We start from the raw sequence: 10,703 nt of genomic DNA, 5'->3' as shown, positions 1-10,703 counted from the left end.
AAGGCAGCTCCTGATGTAGCCACTACATAGTCCTGTAGAGCACTACTTCAGTCTTAGCAATCGGAAGCCATTAGAGACACAGACCACTGACATAGGAAGAAGGAAGTGGGTGGGTATGGGAAGATGGAAAGTGGAAGGAGAGGAACTGGGGAAGAAATGAAGGGAGGGGGAGAGATGAGAAGGGGAGAAGCTGGGGACTAGCGAGAGAAGTAAAGGAGGCCCAGCTTTTTACAAGCAAGTCTTGGGATCCCTCCCTGAATTTGATACAGTGTCAACATGAACTTTCCAAATACAAATAGAGAAATGGAGTTGCTGCTTTCAGAGCTCCTGCCTTAGAACTTCTGCTGTGATTGATCTGAGCTGCTGTGGTGCTGGCCTGCTCGATAGGGGATGCTGCCTTCCGGTCCAACCTGGGAAACGTAGCTCCGGGTGCCAAGCTAGCCTAGGGATCACACCTGTAAGTGGAACAGCAGATGGTCCTGCTCTGCCACCGTTTCTTTGTGGCTGTGTCACAGTCTGGCTGTGGGTGACTCACTTCCCAGTGCATTTCAGTTTCCCATCTGCAATATGCGATGACAGCCCTAACCCTAAGCTCTGGGAGGTGACTAGGAGGGACAGTCTGAAGAACCTCAGATTCCACGTCTCGTGGCTTCAAGATGTAAACCCCGAGCTGGGCACACAGCTCTGTGGGCAAGGCACTTGCAGGGCAAGCATGAAGACAACAGTCACATCTCAGCACCCACATAAGTGGGGGTGGGGGGTGGGGCTGCTTTTCTCCTGTAATCTCAGTACTCTTGAAGTAGAAAACAAAAATCTCTGGAGCAATCTAGATAGGTAGAATAACTGAACCCATGGGCTCTGGGCTTGGTGAGAGACTTTGTATCATTATATAATGTAGAGAGAAATGACGAAGACACTCTACATCAACCTCTGACCTCCACATGCATGTACGGGCACACACATTGTACAAATATACATGTACGCGTGCACATCAATGTACATACACAAAATAGACATAATTAATAATAATAATAATAATAATAATAATAATAATAACAATAATATTAGCAGCAGTAAACCCCTAGGAGAAGTGGGCCACAGACCCATTTCTTTGGCAAGAAACGTTTTCCTCTACTCAAAGCCTAATTTCTCTGCAGGGCCGATCTCCATAAAATGCCAAGGCTGAGCAAAGGGTGAGAGAGTTTAAGGACGTGCTCCCTCAGAACAGCCGCCTAGCACAAGATTCAAATATACGGTTCAATAGATAGAAAATGAGCGCAATGCCACCCCTTGGGGTCTTTGTCAAACGGTCAAATCTATAAAACACTGCTCATGTTTATTGAATTTCTGTCTAATTTTAAAAGAAATATATGTACTTTTTTTAAGAATTAAAGCACAAAAAGAGGGTGGTAAAAATGTCCCATAAATAACTGTTAATAGTCTGGTATGTTTCCTTCCTATCTCTCTATATGTAAATAAGATCATGAGATCACATTACATGAATCCAATTTTATACCTTCTCTTCTGTATTTTGTGCTATGCTATAGGCATTTCCTAAGGTCATTAAGTATTCCTCAGAAATATGATTTGTATTTGTTTCATAAAATTCCATCATATGCACATAATATAATTTATTTAACCTTAGCCCATATGGGGACCTGTGTGTAGGCTGTTTCCTAATTTACCCTTACAAATCACAGTGTACTTGGGATGGATTTTTGTGTGAATTTATGATCATTTTATTAGGGTAGATCCCTAGAATTCAAATTACTAGGTCAAATTGGCAGGGTTTCAGTAGCAAATAAAAGAAAATTGAACTCAAACAAGGATGGCGACCAGCCACAGTCAGGGCTGTAATGTTTTAGTCATATCCAGTGGGAGGGGGCACATTTCAGTTTCATAATTCCAAGGGAATACTTTAGTATTCGCTATGATTGGAATATAGGTTTTCCCTCCACCTAGATACAAAACTCTGTGGGCAGAGGTTTAAAGTGTGCCAATGGACTTAAGCCAATTAAGGGCATTCTGGAACACAGAGTCTGCTTGCCTTGATTCCTGTGGTCCGATGTTGATAGATAGATTAGATAGATAGACAGACAGACAGACAGACAGACAGACAGACAGACAGATAGATAGATAGATAGATAGATAGATAGATAGATAGATAGATTCAAAAACATGAATAGTGTCATGAAGGAAAAAATCAGAAATAAAGACTGAATTAATATCAATAAATATTTACTAAATAAAAGAACTGACATGTTGTAGAATGTCCAGCCATTCCCCTGCAAGCACATGTGATTTCATTTTAAAACACCTTTGCATTTCTTATCCAATCCCAATATTGTTCATCGTTTTCTGCCTGTATGTGTGTACAATGATGGTGATGATGTGTTTGTGTGCATGCACATGTGACAGAGGACAGCCTTAGGAGTCAGTCCTATGCTTCCACCTTACATGAGGAAGCTTCTTTTGCTTGCTAGTGTGCATGCCCATCTGGGGGTCACTGAACTTTTGGGACACTGATTATTTCATGTAGGAGCACTGGAGTTATAGATCAACTACAGCAGCCAGCTTCATATGGATTTTGAGGATCTGAACTCGGGTCCCCATACCTAATGAGCCATCTCTGCAAACTCCCAATTACAATTCGCTAGGCCCACAGAACTACTAAATCCTGATTGAAGTTTACATTCCCTTAAGTTTAACTTAATAAGTTTATGTTATTGCTGTATGCTCATGGCCATTTAGGGTTTCTGTGCTTTGAATGTTAAATATTGATTAGAAATATCCCAAAGAATTCCAAAGCTCAGATTGATCTGTTCTGCGATCTTAGTTAGGGTTTTACTGCTGTGAACAGACACCATGACCAAGGCAAGTTTTATAAAGGACAACATTTTTTGGTTTTGTTTTTGGGTTTGGTTTTTTTTTTTTTTTTTTTTTTTTTTGTTTTTTTTTTTGAGACAGGGTTCCTCTGTATAGCCCTGGCTGTCCTGGAACTCACTTTGTAAACCAGGCTGGCCTCGAACTCAGAAATCTGCCTGTCTCTGCCTCCCAAGTGCTAGAATTAAAGGCATGCGCCACCACTGCCCCGCAAAGGACAACATTTAATTGGGGCTGGTTTACAGGTTCAGAGGTGTGGTCCATAATCATTAAGGTAGGAAGCATGGCAGCATCCAGGCAGGCATGGTGCAGGAGAAGCTGGGAGTTCTACATCTTCATCTGAAGGCTGCTAGCAGAATACTGACGTCCAGGCAGCTAGAATAAGAGTCTTATAACCCACATCCACAATAACACACCTACTCCAAAAGGCCATATGCTCTAATCATACCACCCCCTGGGCTGAGCATATACAAACCATCACATCTACCCTGTCCATTGAGAAACAGAGTGTAGTATCTTGGGGTTGTGTCTATGAGTAGAGACTAGATTTTCACTGTACTCATTAACTGAACTTGCCTTTAGTGAAGATCCCTCATGTCCCTTGGGCCTCTGGAAAAACAATTCTCCCCTAGCCCCAGACCTACTTTGATTTTGCCCCCAGACAAGTCATTAAATTTTGAATGGGATCTGGGGCTCCAAGTAGGAGGAGTACGGAATGTCTAGCTAAACACTGGCCCTGAATTTCCATCCATAGTACTTTGCTTTGCTTACCAAGAAGAGGAGAACTCAGGAACTGAGCCATTGCCCTTGAGCTCTGAGAATCTCTGCTGAACTGTTCCTGGGAGACTCAACCTCTAAAAATATCATCCAGAATCCCAGCACAGCTTCCAAGAATGGATTGTGGAGCCAGATCTCCATCCAAGTCAGTGTTTCGCAAACTGCCCCTCCAGGTGCCCCCTCGATTCCCTTCTTCTGCCTCTCCAAGCCCAGAGCTGATGCTGATATTCACTCTGCTTTGTTGCCACGGCTGACCTGAGCTACCCTCCCTCCACCATAAACCACTGATCTCCCTCAAAAGTTTCTACACTTTAGTTTCTTCCAACATGGGGGTGGGCATTAAGAAAGAAGTGAAAAAAAAATGTCATTAACAATTGATAAATGGGACCTCACAAAACTGAAAAGCTTCTGTAAGGAAAAAGACACAGTCACTAGGTCATATCAGCAGCCTACAGATTGGGAAAAATAATCTTCACTAACTCTACATCCAATAATTGTTTATATATCTGAAATATATTGGCAACTCAAGAAGCTAACCTCCAGAAAACCAAATGACCCAATTAAAAATGGAGTACAGAGCTAACCAGAAAGTTCGCAACAGAGAAATCTCGAATGGCTAAGAAGCACTTAAAGTAATGTTAAAAGTCCTTAGTCACCAGGGAAATGCAAATCAAAACGACCCTGAGATTCCACCTTACCTCAAACAGAATGGCTAAGATCAAAACCTCAGGTGACAGCACATGCTGGCAAGGATGTGGAGAAAGAGGAACACCCACTCCTCCACTGCTGATGGGATTGCAAATTGGTACAACTGCTCTGGAAATAAATCTGCCAGCTCCTCAGAAAATTAGAAATAGTTCTACCTGAAGACCCAGCTATACCACTCTTGGGCTTATACCCAAAAGGTGCCCCACCATACCACAGGGACATATGCTCCACTATGCTCATAGCAGCCTTATTTGTTCCAGAAGCTGGAAACAACCCAGATGTCTCACAATGGAAGAATGGATATAGAAAATGAGATTCATTTACACAATGGAATACTATGCAGCTATTAAGAATAGGACATCATGAAATTTGCAGGCAAATGGATAGAACTAAAAATATCATCCTGAGTAAGGTAACTCAGATCTAAAAGGACATGCATGGTAAGTACTCACTAATAAGTGGATATTAGCTAAAAATTATGCAATACCTAGCTAGGCTAGAACCCATAGAACTTAAGTTTAACAAACAGAAAGGCCCAAGTGAGGATGCTTCAGTCCCACTTGAAAGGGGGACGAAAGTAATCACAGGAGGCAGAGAGAGGGAGGGACCTGTGTGGGAAAGGGAGGGGGAAGGGAAAGGGGGAACAGGACAGGGTATGGGGAGACAGGAGAGAAGAACAGAGGGCCACCAGAATGAATGAAAATATGCACCCTTGTGAGTTGGAAGGTAGGGGGACCCTCTAGAAAGTACCAGAGACCTGGGAGGTAAGAGCCTCTCAGGACTCAATAGGAGTGACCTTAGATGAAATGCCCAACAGTGGGGAGAGGGAACTCAAAGAGTCCCCCTCCAGTAGATAGACAGGGCCACAAATGGAGGGATGGGGTTACCAACCCACAGTCAAAAGTTCTGACTCAGAATTGTTCCTGTCTAAAAGAACTGCAGGGACAAAAATGGAGAAGAGACTGAGGGAAAGGCAGGTCAGTGACAGGCCCAACTTGGGATCCATCTGACAGGGAACCACTAAGGCCTGACACTATTACTGGTGCTACAATGTGTTTACAGACGGGAGCCGGGCATGGCTGCCCTCTGAGAAGCCCAAACAGCAGCTGACTGAGGCAGGCACAGATACTTACACCCAACCATTAAACTGAAGTCAGAGACCCTGTGGTTGAGTTAGGGGAAGGATTGAAGAAGCTGAAGAGGAGGTGACTCCATAGGAAGAGCAGCGGTCTCAACTAACCCAGAGCCCTGGGAGCTCCCAGATACAGAGCCACCCGTCAGACAGCAGACACTGGCTAGTCCAAGCCCCCTGGCACATATACAGCAGAGGACTGCCTGCTCTGGCCTCAGTGGGAAAAGATGCACCTATTCCTCCAGAAACTTGAGGCCCCAGGGAGGGTGGAGACCTGGTAGGAGAGGAGCACCTTCCTGGAGACAGGAGGGAGGAGGAATGGGATGAGGAACTGTGGGAGTAGAACTGGGGGGGGGCAAGAGCTAGATTATAAATTTTACAAAAGGTAGAAAGGGAGCTTGGAAGCTGGTGAGGTGAGTAAGCATTTGCTAGGCAAACCCAAGGGAGGTTCTGAGTTCCGATCCCAGTACCCACAGGAAATTTACATGCTTGCAAGACTGTAACACACAGTGACTAGGGCATCCCTTGGAGCTTACTATCTAGCCTGTCTAACTGAAATGGTAAGTCCTGGGTTCAGTGAGAGTCTCTCTCTGAAAGCAATAAGACAGTAATATAGCAAAACACTCAACAACCTCCTCTGCCTTCCACGTTCTCTCATAGGCCTGAGCCTGCCCATACACATGTGAACACACTTTACACAACACACACACACACACACACACACACACACACACACACACACATACAGAGAGAGAGAGAGAGAGAGAGAGAGAGAGAGAGAGAGAGAGAGAGAGAGAGAGAGAGAACTGGGTTTAATATTACCTTCTAGGAAAGGGTCTGGCAGACGCTATCAGGAAAGGAACCACCACCACATTGGTTCTGGTATTAGTTAATTCCTTACTGAGTTTGGAACACATCATCTAGGGACTTCATAGCTTCTTTTCTAGGTAAATTCCCAAAGACAATAGCTCAGTGTGCTGAATCATGGAATATTTCCCTAATGGGGAGCCATTTCTTAGAAGAATGGGAATCAACAGAAAATGTTAGGAGTTTGCTTGTTGATTGTGAAAGTGTCTGCATGTCGCACAGAGGTGTCATTCCAGTAAGAAATGAATTTTTTAAAATCCAGTAAGAACTGCATTTTACAAAACTTTTAATTGATTCTTCATACCCCAAACCTACTCATCTTCTTGTCCCTTCATAACTATCTTCTGCTCTCCCAACCTCCCCCCAAAAACAATAACAACAGCAAATAAATAAATAATACAAAACAAAACATACAAAATATCTTGCCTTGTTCCAAGGTAGTGTGTCAAAATATGTCCCACAATATACTCTTGTCCACACATCTTTACTTGCATATGCTCATTGCAATGAGTCATTGGTCTGGTTTGAGGCCTCTGACTTCTGCTACACTATCAATACTGGATTCTCACTGGAACTGCTCTCCAGTATTCTGTGGTTGCCCTGTGTCATGGAGATCCTACAGCTTTGGGTCTGCAGGACTGGCCCTTTCACGTGTTCTAGTAGTTCATAGATGAGGTAGATGTTGGGTGGGCCAACTCAGAGCCCTGGATCTGGGCCTGGGTGGTAACTGAGTTGGTCAGCTTACCAGCTCTTCCACACCCAAAACCAACGAGGCAAGTTCTCTATCATTGCCCAGGCTAGCTCATCCAGTGCCACAGCTGGCAAGGGGTGGAGACAGCTCTCCAGCTCTCACACCCTCTAGATGGCTCACCTGTGCTCCTAGCCATCTGAGCCAGCTCTACTGTGCTACCCAGGGAGGTTGCAGGACCCACTTTCCCAAGTCCTGCAGCTGGTGAAGGGTGAGACCAGCTTCCCACGCCCCCTCATCACCCTCATGACCCCGGAGGTCAGTTCTCCTGAATCAGGCAGGTGGCTAGGAATGGAGGTTGGGGTGCAGGGGCATCTCTCTGAGCCCATACCACCTCACCTCACGGCAGCTATGTGCCCAGACCAGCTCTACTGAGCTCATGCCCTCAGGGCTGGCTCATCTGTTCTCCCACCACAGGGCCAACTCCACTGCCCACAGAGGTGGGGCCAGCACTCCATAGTGCCTCAGCCATTGAGGTGTGTGACCAGCTCTGCACAATACCTCATGGAAACCAACATAGCCCCAGAAAGCAACCCAGACCAGGGACATCTGCATGGTCATAAGAGGTAGTATGAGCCAGGGACATTGATCGACACTAACCCCTGCTGCTGCATATGACTCGGGACACAGACATGGTTCTCAGAGGAAGCATGGGCTGGGACTCCACCATAGCCTCAGATGACAGGGCAGACCACGCACAGTAGGCCACTCCTCTCCACCCTTGCATCTTCAGCTCTGCCTCTCTACAAAGTACGCAAACTGCTCTAAGTCTCTTTCTCTCTCGTCTTTCCACACAGTTGCACATTTTAGTGGTTCCCACAGTGTGACAGGCCACCTAGATGTCGGGCCGCTGGGTGTCTCTCACTCACCCTCTCAATGTGGCATAGCTGCTAATGGACTCCTGGGGGTACATATCTATGTATGTATGTATCTATGTATGTATGCATGCATGTACGTACGTATGTGTATGTATGCATGAATATATGTAGGTACATATGCATGCATGTGTGTATGTATGTATGTATGTATGTATGTGTGTATGCGAGCTAGAGGTATATGAATAGAGTAATACTTTCCATTTAATCACTTCCCTCAGCCAATTTCAATGTTCCAATGTTTAATTAACAGAACATGGAAGCAGCCCTGAAATGCACTCAACACTTTGGAGAAGAACTGTAATTTTTGAATCTGAGGTCCGGACAACATTTTCTGGTCTGGAAACTTGGATGTGAAATGCATCATTAAAGAAATGAGTAAAAAGGATTCAGGGGGGAAAAGACAAAGGTAAAATCCATCTAAAGGACAGACAGGAGGAACCAGAAAGGGGAGCAAAAAGGAGCAGCCGGAGACATAAGGACAGACACCATGCAGTTGTGGAGTGCCAGGGCCAAGGACAGGACGCTGTGACACAGAGAAGAGCCAATGGAGTTTGGCATGTGCAGGGGTGAGGGGAAGGATGAGCACAATCTAGAGCCTGTTATCGTGTTAAAGACACAACTTGTCACATCACAGCATCTTCCCACCTGTATCTTAAACAAGGGAAGGGGACCTCTTTAACTCTGGCTCTAACTCTCCCCTTCCTCTTTCCCCAAGAGCCAATTGGCAAGACAAATGTCCAGCTCAGCACTCAAAACCCAAGTGTGATGGGAAAGAAGGGAAGGTGTTGCAAAGGGAAAGTTTGACTTCCTGTCCTGTGCTCAGAACCCTCATCACATTATCCTTGTATCTCTATTTAGCGGACAGAATGCCACAGTAGACTCAGGCTGGTATCTCCATTATCTCCTCAGTTGCCTATCCTTTGCCATTTGCTTCAATGCCTATTCTTCTAAAGATTCCATTGTTTCCAACGTCACCACTATTGGCCATTCCCATGTAGACTACGAAGAAGATTCGGGCAGAATCAGGAAGATAATTCCAATCCCTGGAAGGTGTGGTGAGAAAGTGCTGGCTGAGCTGCCCAGACAGAACCCTGTTGCAAAAGAGAGAGTATGTTAACTGTGGCAGTCAGTCAGCCCCAGCTAGGATACTGCATTGTGAGCATTGTTGACATCCAGACCTGCTGAGACTCTATTCTCAGTGCCCCAGTCTCTAGAAAAGAGACCTATGGAAATCCATCCTCACACCAAACTAAGCATATGGCCTTCTTCTCTGGGGACCAGAATTTAAGGAGGTGGCCCAGTGGGCTGTGTGGGAATGAAAAACAAAGACCTTTACCTCAATCAACTTTGTGGGAGACCCCTGGGGGTTGACTACTGTGGAGTTTCTCTGGGGTTGGAGCTGTCTGATCTCAATGGTTCTGCAAAGCCAAGTTGTGAAAAGGGTTCTTCAAGCTGCCTGGGAAATCTACTCTTTCCCTGAAGGAGCTTCTTATGGCCCTGGATACTCCCTGAGATCCTGGTGAGTCAGGATCCTAAGGGTTCATTTCTAAACATCAAAGTTAATCACAATATATCAGTAGATAGAGTATTTAAACTACAGCCTAGTCTGTAAACTAGATAGTTACAGGATTGTCTCTTGCCTTCATTGTCATGGTAACTAGCCTGCAGCTTGAGAGTAATCCTGGCAAATTTCCCAAGCATCTGGTGGGCAGAGGACATTAAAATCTGTATGTAACTGGTTTACTGAGCACTCTGAACTCAGCAGGGTGTGTGCATAAGATAATTGTATTTTTTACAGTCGGTGCATTTATCTACACTTGGTAGAGCCCCCCTTTCCTAATATATAGCACAATCCCTTAATAATATCTTGGGCAGATCCCATAATTTGCTGGTCATGTTTGTCTCTTAAAGTACAGCTCAGGATAAGTCAATCTGCAGTAGACTTAAATTGCACCCTCCCCTCTCCCTCCTTCCTATATAACTGTAAGCTTTGTATTAGCCTCCTAGGGCAGCTGAGACAAGGACAATGCTCAACAAATGGGTTGGCTTGGGACAACAGAATGTACTGTCTTAGAGCTTGGCAGCCTTGAAGTAAAAAACAAAACAAAAAAAAAAACCAATGACAACAAAAAACAAAACAAAACAAAAAAAACAACAAACACAGAACAAGACACGGGCAGAGCTGAGTCTTCATAAAGACCTTGGGAAGAATGCCTCTCACCTCTTCCAACTTCTGTTGATTCTGGAAATACCATAGCTTATGAAACATTGCTATACCCTTCCTTTCCTCTGGTGTCTTGTTATCCAAAAATTCCTTTTTTACTAGAATAAGGATGTGGTCTCAGTAAATAAAAACCCACTCCAAAACAGATTCGATTTTGACACAATTGCTTCTGTGAGGTTCTATTTCAGAATCCAGTGTCATTCTGAGATGCTAGAGGCCACACCTTCAACACATCTTTTGACATCACACTCGTCAGTCCCCATAAAGCTACAACTAGGAAGTACGTTTTGGTTCTGAGCAATTTCCTGTGCTGTAGCCTGGAATCATCCAGGGATAAATGACGTGAGGAGAGCGAAGGCTGGAAGAGACGGCTGGCTACTTTGCGTTACTGCTCTAGTTTACACAGACTGGTCGTGGAAGCCTTTCCACCCTCTATTCTTCCAGTTGTGAACTGTTTCTTCTAGGGACACATGGATTAAGTTCTTT

The 10,703-nt window shown here is 44.7% G+C and overlaps 1 non-coding gene across 1 annotated transcript; it reads right to left on the bottom strand.

Annotated features, from left to right (window-relative positions):
* Positions 1-8,152: 8,152 nt before the first annotated feature.
* On the bottom strand, positions 8,153-8,283 carry LOC115063472. The gene has a single exon (XR_003843346.1). It is a non-coding gene; the product is annotated as a small nucleolar RNA SNORA36 family (small nucleolar RNA).
* Positions 8,284-10,703: the final 2,420 nt, after the last annotated feature.

The sequence above is a fragment of the Mus pahari genome, chromosome 2, assembly GCF_900095145.1.
Source record: "Mus pahari chromosome 2, PAHARI_EIJ_v1.1, whole genome shotgun sequence".
Classification (NCBI taxonomy): domain Eukaryota; kingdom Metazoa; phylum Chordata; class Mammalia; order Rodentia; family Muridae; genus Mus; species Mus pahari.
The sequence above is the reverse complement of the archived record's forward strand: the minus strand, read 5'-3'. Positions and strand labels throughout refer to the sequence as shown.